Raw genomic sequence first — 10564 nt, forward strand, 5'->3', positions numbered from 1 at the left:
CAAAAGTGATTACATAAAAATTGCACCTTCCTACACAACAGATTTGATTGCTGTATTTATTCAGAGTCAGATCTATTTACCTTGAAGACAAAAATATGCCTTTACAAATTTTTATTCCTGTCCTGTCTCCTTGCAGAGCCCACACAATCCAGCCAGGGGTCTAGATGTTATTCATTCTTGTGCGACAGCTAAATTTCTTTGCAAGTTTCAACCAACTATGCTTGGTAAGAGCAACCAGAACACGGATTCAGTGCAAATATTACGGAAATAAATTTTACAGTCTGCATTGTGAAGTAGGCCAGAAAAGATCTTATTGGTTCCTCCTGATCTTAAAACCTGTACATAAAATAGTGTCTTCCCTAAAAGTCATTGGCTTTTACCGCTGACTTCAGTCAAACCTAAACATATGCAGACATAAACTAATTCTCAATCTCTTTCTGTCATTTGTTGGCTTGAATGCAATTGACCTTTAGCAAATGAAATTCTTTGGTTGGCGGTGTAGCAGTTAAAGAGACTTTCTCCAGATTTTCAAATATCCTTCACTGTTTGTAATATTATACAAAGGTATATATTTACAGAAAAGATCTAGAATGGACATCTCAGCAAGGTACTTAAATCCAGATTGTACTCTCATATTTAACTAAAAACTGGATAAGATATAAGTACTCCAATTACCTATGCAATGTGAACTACAGAGATTCAGCCCTTGATTCTCTCCATTATTCTCCTCCATTCAGTATTTTAGCCTTCCGAAACTGACATGTGAAGTTTTTCAATTCAGTGCAAATGTATTAAATTTTAGAAAAGATGATTGGGATTGATTAGCCTCATTAAAAGTCTCTTTTACCACCCCAAGCTACTCCTGCTGATAAAATGCACAGAAAGTCCCACGCCAAATCTGCCCCATCACAAAGAAGAAAAAGATGGACAGCATAATTTCTGATGCAATTGATTATTTCTCAGTTCAAAATAAAGACAACATGAGTAAAGGGCTTCCATCTTCCAGCTGAAGAGTCTCATGAAATCAAAACTGTTCAGAAAACTGCATAATCCTAAAGAAAGCATATGTACCACTTAACCTCAAAAACAGGTCTAACATAATCTATGGGTCAGAGCCAAATTTCACTCGATGGTCAGGAACTCAGCAAACAAATTTCACTCCCTGATCAATGATGTCTGGACTTTTAGCTGCTATGTGTAATGGAAACTGGGCGTAGATTAAACGTTACATAAGCTACTAAATAAGGAACCTGGAAGCTACACTGGCAACTGATGAACAGCCATAAAGCCAACTCTACTTTGCAACTTCTTTAAACAAAAACCTTATAAAGTCAATTTAATTTTCATTACCAATATATCTTCTAGTTAGCTCTATATGCAGAGATTACCATTGATTTTGTATGAACAATCTCATATTACTCTTAAATTTCAAGCAAACACAAAAAATCCTTTCCCAATACTTTGAAAAAGTTTTTAAAAACTTGTGTACTGATACTGTAAATTCTTGTAGGATATTTTAGGTTAAGGCATCTTCCTCTCTATACTAGTCAGACGAGAGTGCTTTTCTCTCTAACACAGTCACCGAAATTCATCTCTTCTAAGCAGACACCTTGCACTACCAGCTCCTCAAATGGCATATGAAGTTTGTCAGAGGACCACCTTGCCACTCTCTTGATACTCTGCAGTGCTGGACATTGCAAGAGTGGTCCAGGGTCCCATTAAGGCTTCATAAATGGGAAAGGCAGTCCCTTATTCACCATTGATTTCATAATCATCACCCTTAGCACAAACACTTCAAATAATGAATCTATTTACAATAAATGTAAATATAAGCAACATGATTGCAAAGCTTTCATGTTCCTGGATTGCTGACTGCTCCCCCATCTCTTTAAAAATAGTAGTGTCTCTCAGGGAAGCCAGATGCAGTCACATTACTCTCTGAATGCAGTGCTTGATTAAATCATAAGCAAATCATCAGACTATGATGAGCAAACCACCCTTTATACCAAACGATGTTAAAATCATCAAAGCAATGTCAAAAATTAAGATCTCAAAGCAAAGCCTCACTGAACTTAGTATTTTCTAAACATGCATACATTGTTGATTAATATATCTTATACAACCATAAAAAGTAGACCAAAGCATATGACTCATTAAAGTCTGCTGGCTGAAACTGCTGGTTTATTACATTCATATTCTGGGGATCATGAACAGATTTATGGTAGCTGACTAACTCAGTTTTTGAGGGATAATATTATAACCTTATTGGGTCAAGTAATGAATACTCAATAGGCAGAAATACCAAAACACAGGCACTGGCATCAAAGTGTATCAACACATATCAACATCAACAGAAGTACATTAAAAGTATTTGTTTTAACCAACAGAAGTACATAAAGGCAGTATAAAAAGCTAGCCAATTGCTGGTAGAAAATACCCCTGCATAGGTTACAATGAGTGATGTATATGGCTTTATGACAGCTGCCTTTCAGTCAATAGACTTTCAAGAAGTTACATTAGAATAATATATATTCAGACCTATATTCTGTATGTTTTCAATTTGCTGCAAAACTTGAATTTCACTATAATCGAAGTATAATCTCTAAAAGGAAACAATCCAGTAAAGGTTTACCATGTCTCTAGCTATTAGGAATCGCATGTAAAAAGATCTCTGGAAAAGGAAAGAATAAAAATAAAAAATTGGCAGAACTTATGATATAAGTAGACTGCTGGCTTATTTGTCAGGCTAGTCAGGTCTGGTGCAATGCTAAGTAATAAAAGGACACCGTAATCTAGTATTATCCCATTGGTTTTATATTTAACATATTACACAATATTTCTTCTGGTTTTGGGTGTTTTTTTTTTCATGTATATAAACAATTTCTAATAGAAAATACTTGCTTAAATCAGGCATTTTTCTTCAAGAATCTGATTCACAGTACTTAGGAAGAAAGGAGTCCTGATCTGGTTCATGCTTTTAGCTGCTTTCACAATAATAAAGTTAATTAAGGCTAATAATACTGGTGCGTGAAGCAAATGGGAAGTGGTAATAAAGGCCAGCTGCAAATACAAGCTGGCAATAACTTAATAAGGGACGATACAATTTTTTTCCTTTTAGGCTGTGTTAAACCCTGACTGTCAAGATAAATGGGTGAGCAGATAAGCAGGCAGAAGAATGTCTTTCTATGGTTTCTGTTTATTTGTACCTTTTTATTTAAACACAAACCATGCAATTTTGGCCCCGCTATGGTCCAGTGGGCAGTTTACAATTCACTGGTCTTAAGACTGGAACCACAAAGGGATTCTGCACTATCTGGTGAACTCTACTTCTGTTTAGAGGCACTGAGTTGAAAAAATAATGGTTATGAAAAGTACAGGAATAAAAGGAAGTTAAAAAATATATCTAACTCAGTGACGTCGAAGGCCAAGCCTGTATTTTCAGCATCCCCTTGGACACAGATGATCAGCCAATGCTTTGTGAGGAGCTCAGGGATGGGTTTGGTAAGACTGAGTAAGAGAAAAATCATCCAAAATATTCTTCCTTTCTTTTTGTGCACGTTCATTCCTGCACATTGCAGAGTGGAAAACTTGTGGTATACAAGCAAAGGCAACAAAAGGCAGGTTGAAATGCCACTGTTCTTGCACCTGTTCCCTATTACCTTTCATTCTTTCTTCTCTTTCTAAACATGACCTTTTCTATCCAAAACTTCAGCTTCCTACATGAGGAAGCACTATAAAGCAGGCCAGCTGGTCTTCAGTGTTTCTCAGCATCAGAGGGCTGAAAAGCATCAAGTTTGGAAGAAGTGAGGAAGTATACTGCTGTACAAATAAAAATATTCTAGCAGGTGTGACTTCAAACCAGGACTATAAAATGCTAGCTCCCCATGGTGCTGCAGCACTATGGGAATCCACAGCTGGACTTCTTTGCTTGCCATCATGGGAAGGCAAATTACCAATTATCTAAATTCCTTGCAAGTTAAGTGTCTTGAGTGAAAAGAGCAAACTTAAGAAACAACAGAAATTATTTGGAAGGAAAGAAGCTGGATACAGACTAAAAAGACTGTTTGAAGAAGTCTCCTACCTTTTCATCTGCCTATATTCCAAAAGTCTGACTGCCCTTTCTGATTAGGGTAGAGTAAGAACTCTGGGATGGGGAAAAAAAAAAAAAAAAAGGAAGTGTCAGAGACATTCATGTTCAAATTGTTCACATTCAAATTATTTAAATTCCACTACTGTTATGGACTGAATCTCATACTGCATGAAGCCAAAAGTAACTATGACTACCTTCAGCTGGCTCAGTGTAAACAGTTCAGTCAACTGAATTAGAATGCCTGTTACATGGTCTTGAAAGCCCAAAATACGTATTTTTCTCTTTAGACCCATTTTGTCTCAAAGGATGAAAAACAACAATTTGGGGCAAAGATAAATAAAGTGTGCACAGATGAACTGTGCTGATTTTTTCTGAAGCATCATTCATCTTAACAGAAATGCAAAATGGCTGCTTCCTAGGTACCCTCACAGCAAGCAACGACTACATGAGAAAGTACACAGAATGCAATATCACCTTTCTCAGATGCCATAACACTGACTCCAAAGAACCTACTTAAAAACCTACTTAACTTTATAGCAAATAGCTATATATGAGCATTTTTGCAGGGCTTGTATGGTCCCATTAACACAGCAGTCAATTTTAGTCTTATGGAACAAGCTGCATGTGAGCTCAGCACATGTTAAAAATGTAATCATGCTACATCAAGTTAGGATTTTACTCTCCATAATCCTAAAATACTTCTAAGATTATTAATGGGCAAACAATTTTTTATTTGCTATCATGACCTATAACCTCCTCAAAGCCTTACAGCCCACACAGCTACATATCCAAACAGCTATTCCCTTGCTATTTATTCACATATGGGAACAGGCTTTGGAAAACATAACCTTAAAATAGGAATACTATGAATAACCAACAGAAAGACCTTTGAATAAAATTGTATCATACTGCATTCCCAACTTTATGCCTAAATTAGCCAAGTTGCTCTGCAAAAGATGCATATGCAATTTGGTTTTAATACCACCATGTAGAAAAAAAGAGAAAAAGCTCCCCAAATCTTGAACTGTAAGGTGAAACTCATCCATTGCGAAGGGATGGCAAAAGCCAGTGGAATGAGTTGTCAAAAAATTTCCAAATCAGCAAAAGCTTTTTATTACTACATCTGCCCTGTGAGATGAAGAGTAGCTGAGAAGCAACCAATATACTTCCTGTCTACATGGCTGGGTGTAACTCACATCCAAGCAATCTATACTCTTTTTAATAAGAAATGAGCTTGGGATCTGTTATACCTCTAGTATGCAGGCCACATGACTGACAATAGGATTTCTGAGTATGCTCAGATTCACTCCCCCTCCAAACACTTGCAGAACTGGGTGTAAGTCTGAAGAGTGGTCATGTGTGCAATACGCATGTTAGACAAATCTGGACTTGAAAAGGAGCTTAAACCCATGCTGGACTTACAAATGTAAGTAAAAAGACTGTTCATACGCTTACAGGTAGACACAACCAAAATACCTATGTGATGCACAGAGCTTCATGTAGCTCCTTCTGCTTTAGGGGAAACTTCACCTTAAGAGCCATGTGGAAGCAGTCGCTTATTGTGATCAGCCAGTGTTTTAAACAGCTTTGACAAATCACTAATTATTCTGCTGACAGACCAGACAGAGAGCTCTAATTTTAACACACAGCCTCAAAAAGAGCTTTGAAAATACATTTACTGTCCTTAATAAAACAAGCTTTGCTTAGAATGTGTCATGCAGTGTACAGTCTTTTTTACACTGATTTATTTTACCTTTAATTGAGACTTCATTGAGAATGAGCTGGGGAAGGAACCATTAGAGAAAGCAGGAGATGCTCAGAGATAGATAAGGCCTGCAGCAGATTCCCAACAATGTCAGACACTCCCACTCTGTAACATTCCTGTATCCATAGGACTTTCATGCTGTCCCCCACTTGTCTTTTGTTTTTGATTCTTTTTGCAACCCACTGCTGCAAACTGCAGATTCTTAAGAAAAGCCCAATAGATTTATCAATGCCAGTAAGGACAGAGCAAGAACCACCTCCTTTGGACTCAAACAAGGAGTATCATCACTGTATCCAGGTCCATAGGTTGGCCAGAAATGTGGAGGACCTGACACCATGGCAAATCTGTCAGAGGCTCTGGAGCTATGTACTGGATAATACCAGAATTCTTCTGTTCAAAGGGCCATCAACACACTTAATTTGGAGAAAAGCCAGGTAGAGGTGTGGCAAGAGGGGACATCAAGCTCAGGTATGTATTTTCTTCAGACAAAGGGGAATCATTATCCTGAAAAATCAAATTGGCAATGTATCCCAGCTTTTAGCAAAATCCAAAATGTTTTTAACCCAAAGAAAAAGTCACCTTTTAAATATATTATTTCTCATCAGTTCATTCTGAGCACTTGACAGGCCTGTATATTGGTGTCATAACCTTGCCTCCAATGGCACCAGGCTTTTGCTCCAAATTCTGAAAATCATGGAATCATATAATAGTTTGGGTTGGAAGGGACCTTTATAGGACATCTAGTCCACCCCCCCTGCAGTAAGCAGGGACATCTTCAACTAGATCAGGTTGCTCAGAGCCCCGTCCAACCTGACCTTGAATACTTCCAGGGATGAGACATCTACCATCTTGCTGGGCAACCTGTTCCAGTGTTTCACCAGCCTCATGTAAAAAATTTCTTCCTTAAATCTAGTCTGAATCTACCCTCTTTTAGTTTAAAACCATTACTCCTTGTCTTATCGCAACAGGGCCTACTAAAAAGTCTATCCCCATCTTTCTTATAAACCCCCTTGAAGTATTGAAAGGCCACAGTAAGGTCTCCCTGAAGCCTTCTCTTCTCCAGGCTGAACAACCCCAACTCTGCCAGCCTTTCCTCATAGGAGAGATGTTCCATCCGTCTGATCATTTTTGTGGCCCTCCTCTGGATCCGCAAAGAAATTCCCTTGCTTGTTCAGTGCCCTTGCAGGGCCTGAACTGAACAAATGCTTCCTGCAGGACCATGGCCTGTGTTACTTGATCCTTTGCTGAAAAACACCCTTACAAACATCAGCAAAGAAATGGTTTGATGTGATGTTTTTTTGTTTTCAAAGCTTGTGAACAATTAATTACTTAAATGGCAAGAAAAATATTACCAGAAAGGTATTTCTTAAATTAGCCCATTGTTAAATGACAAAAAAGGGTCATTTTCCACCTCTGAAGTTAACAAGAAAGAACTGTGCTTGTCTTTGAAGACTGCAGTATCTCATCCCTTTCAGACATGAGGACTATCCCATGCTTTCTAAGACTGTAAGCCTTGTTCTGAGGCTGATGTAAATCAGGCATAACTCCATGAGTATTCACAGAGCAATGCAAAGGCCAGTAATATAAGATTCCTTGTTTATTTTGACTTGTAGGAATCTGGGCTTGACCAACATGATAGACTTGACCCTTAGGCATAGCCTTTAACTTCTAACAGGACCTTCCAATTCTCAATAGCCAAAATATTTATGATAAAGCCAATAAATGTCCAAGTCAACATTGATGCCATTTTGAAACTGGCTTTTTACCAAATGTTGCTGAAGTACTGCCAGCACACTGGTACTTTGGGGAGCACGGGGAGGTTTACAGTCATTTTTAGCCATTGATAAGAGGATGCTTGCAGTTACAGTGCATGCAATAGGGCCAAAACCAATAGATCTATATATACAGAGAAGTGGGGAGGCAACATTGCACAGTTACCTACTTGTGAGCAGGCACCTAAAAATGGAAGTACATTAGCTCACAGGACCATGATCTCTTTTTAAAAACATGGATACTGTCTTTGTAATCTTTTCATGCTTTAAAAATAATTAAATATGGGAAGAAATTCTGCATTCCCTCTCAAAACCCATGTTCTGCACTGGCATTGACATCAGCTTAGCTTGACTGCCTACCTGAACTAAGAACAATATATTCAGCCACGGGAAGAGACTCAAGAATCCTATCTATCTGACTGCCAGATCCTCCTCTGCCAGAGCCATCTGTTTGAGAGACGTCACAAGTTGTTCCATTACATTTTAATTTTCCAAATTAAAGTGAAAAAAAAATATTTTTTTTTTCAGTATTTTATTGGTGTGCAGTTTGTAAAAAGAACTTCCTATAACTGGGGAAATCTATTAAAGCTTCTCCTTTCGGGCCTGTAAAAAAAGATACAAATCATTCAGTGCATCCCTGAGCTCTGAAGAACTGGGCCAACACCCATGGGGCTTTGATTTTTGCTATTATTTGGTCCAAGCCAGCTTCTCCTCCATGTCTGAACAGCCCAGGGGAAGCCCAATTCTCCTCTTGCAGTTGACATCAATGCAATGATTCTTAAGTAACATCAATGACAGGGTAAACATAAACCTTACTCAATATTAACTTCAGTAAGATAGACAGGATCCAAGATCTTTGGCCCTGTTTTAGTTGTCTTTCCATCAGTCAAACAATTCAGAAGGTACATAAAGCACGTGTGTGACATGACTGTAAGATTTAATGGCTTCAGCATGCTAACTGAGCAAAAGTCAAAGCAAAGATTTTATTGGCCTCTTCAACTCATTTCTCTTTGGGGCTAGTTTGCAGCAGAAGTTTTTAATGGCTCAGCACCATAATTCAGTACACATGAATAATTTCGTAAGTCTCAGGTTTCTGTGAGTTCTGTGAACGAGTCCATCTTGCTTAAAATCTCAGTAAGTCATTAAGTCAGCAAATGGAACATCAGAGACCTTGTTCTGAGAAGGGGAGAGAAATAAGTGTGGTCAAAAACTGGCAGAAAGCTGTGAGAAAAGAGAAGGGAAGGGAAAGCTGTTCTTAAAGAGTATTTGTAAATATTCAATAAGAGCATATAAAGAGTGGACATAACATAAACTGACCACTGAAGAAAGACTATGTAGTAGTTACAGTAAAGGACTCTATGTTTACTTGGCCGATTTCCATTCTCAGTTTTAGAAATGTAAGCCCATGACATAAATGCATGACACTGCAAGCTATCTAACAAAAACGTGTTCTCCCTGTGACTACTAATAACAAGCTATGGTCCTAAGTGGTATCTTTCACCAAAAAATCCTTGGCACACTTTGCCATGTAGCTCCATTTTTGGGGGAGAAATGGAAACACAGTTATGCAAAATAAGTTGATCTAAAAATAAAGATTCAGTAGAAAGACAACCTTTTCTTGATGAGATGGTTGTGAATTAGGTCCTCTCTTACCATTAATTGCCTCTGGATCAGAATGCTTTTCCACTCTTGAGATTAAGAGCTTCTTTGGTCAGGCTCAGTCCTATGTCAACATGTATAAATGGCTTTGGGAACAGATCTTGTTTCATGTCCTGCCAAGCGTATGGACAGGCCAAGATAGTAGTAGACTCCCCACATATAGCTGTGCAGAAAGCCCTTGTGAATTTCTGTTCCACTAAACCACCATCCTACTCAGAGAGCATTCAGAATCAATCAGAACTATGATTCAAATTTTATTTTGTTTACAGTTACAAAAAGATCTATTTTAGCATCCAGAAAAGGGGAAATAAGTAGGGAAACAACATAAAGTGAACTCTCTAAAGACCAACACACCCAAAATATTACCACATTCATTGACAACTGCAATAAAACATCACAGCAGCGTCCTTCAGCATGTCCTGAAGCTGCACAATAAAATATTTAATAAATATCACACTTAGTTTTTAAAAGGCTAGAATAACATCAAGTGAAAGCCCTAACAGTTAGAGCAGCCCAAATAGAAAGGAAGAACTCTGCAATCACAGGATATGATCCATAGAGTACTTATATTCCAAAGACATTAGGGTATTGCTCAAAGTGATTAAAGTATCACCTTCCTGCTTCTGACTTCAATGGAAATCCTATGTACCTCAAATAACAAAAGTTCTGCCTGACCTGTTGGGTTACAGTACCTTATAAACACAATTATAGAACCTTGAAATCAATATAGAGCTGTACAGAATTGTGTTGTACAATAAGAATGACATTTCCAAGTCCCATGAGCACTAGCTCTTAATACAGCACTAGAGAGAGTTAGGTATAATAAATAACCTTGAGCTAATAAATAACCTTGAGCTTGATTCCATTGTTAACTGTAGCCTGCTCTTGCAGAAGTGTGAATGAAAGTTTTCACCCTTTCACAAACTGCTTGTGTCAAAGCATACAGTCTTTCCATATCTTTTTCATTTGACTTTTATGAGTGTTACTTAAAACTCACCTACATAGAATATAGCCTAGTCCTAAAAAGTATCAGTTCCTTGCAACTAAGATGCATACTAGAGTTGATAGGGCTTTCATACCTCAAAATTGCTCCTGTCCCGAAGACTGAATAGCACTGGATTAAAGCTGAAGTCTTACATAAGAAAATACACCTGTCCTTTGGAGGATAGGGAAGAAATTAAAAAACTGGGTCAATCTTTTGTCCAGTAAAATTGTTAGCAGTACTACCAGTCTTCCGGGACTGTAAGACTGCATATCCACCAGACTTCATGACTGGAA

This window comes from Calonectris borealis, chromosome 1 (assembly GCF_964195595.1).
Source record: "Calonectris borealis chromosome 1, bCalBor7.hap1.2, whole genome shotgun sequence".
NCBI lineage: Eukaryota > Metazoa > Chordata > Aves > Procellariiformes > Procellariidae > Calonectris > Calonectris borealis.